The sequence below is a fragment of the Pseudophryne corroboree genome, chromosome 2, assembly GCF_028390025.1.
Source record: "Pseudophryne corroboree isolate aPseCor3 chromosome 2, aPseCor3.hap2, whole genome shotgun sequence".
In the NCBI taxonomy this organism is placed as follows: Eukaryota; Metazoa; Chordata; class Amphibia; order Anura; family Myobatrachidae; genus Pseudophryne; species Pseudophryne corroboree.
In genome coordinates this window covers 865,584,835-865,585,794 of record NC_086445.1, presented here as the reverse complement: position 1 = coordinate 865,585,794, position 960 = coordinate 865,584,835, and the positions used below count along the sequence as shown (strand labels likewise).

The 960-nt window shown below is 45.7% G+C and overlaps 1 pseudogene; it reads right to left on the bottom strand.

Moving 5' to 3' along the window:
- Positions 1-232: 232 nt before the first annotated feature.
- LOC135052328 (5S ribosomal RNA) lies at positions 233-349 on the bottom strand (annotated as a pseudogene).
- Positions 350-960: the final 611 nt, after the last annotated feature.

The window sequence follows — 960 nt, the reverse complement described above, 5'->3', positions numbered from 1 at the left end:
TTAAGATCTACCTCCCTCTTACTCAATCTGAGTAACTGATGATATAAGTCGGTGGTGGTTTCAGCTGGAAGACCATCAAAGTCTATTTGGTCGAAGAGGACTTTCTCAGCGTCATCATCTGTTAATGATACTATACCATGCTCTGCTTGTGTCAAAAGATTGTCGTCCAGGAACCCAGCGCCACCATGGGCCATAGTGTGTATACCGATCAAATTGGGATGCTTAGCAAAGTCTACTACAGTACCTAGTCTTCCCAAAGGTCTCCCAATTTGGTACTGCCCAGGCCCACACTGCTTGGCTTCCAAGTTCAGAAGGAATTGGGCATTGCCAGTGTGGTATGACTGTAGATGTAAAGTGAACTAATACAAACCTGTGGCCGCGGAATATCCTCTACAATCAGATGCACAAAAGAACATAGATACATCAACAACAAACGGCGTAAGAGAAGGGGTATGCTATGTGTGAGTATTACAGAAAAACCAGTTCACAATGGGGACAAATTGGTGGGTGTAGGAAAGGAAAACTCAGTAGACTGAGCCCGCCTATAAGTATACAAGGGAAGTCCCACACTCTCACCCAACACAGATAGCGGCTGGGGTGCCCATCAAAGCCTGGCTCCGTAAAGGGTCAGACTTATAGTACAATGCAGAGTTCCTCCACAGTCCGTGGAGGAATGATAGCACTCTCCAGACTTGTATAATAAGCATAAACACAAATTTAATCAAGGGATTGGTTCCAACAGAATTCAAATCTCAAAATTGGAAAGGGCTCACCAACGTTTCGGTCCCATGCTAGGACCTTTCTCAAGGTAGTTTGCCAGTCAACAAATAGTCCAGTGCGACAGCGACAAATCAGCAGCATAGAATTGGAACCAGAAAGACTGTAAAGGGCCTCCCAGGCCCCCTATATATACCTGAATGGATTGAAATTAGTGAATGCAGCACAGCCGCAGCCCGACGC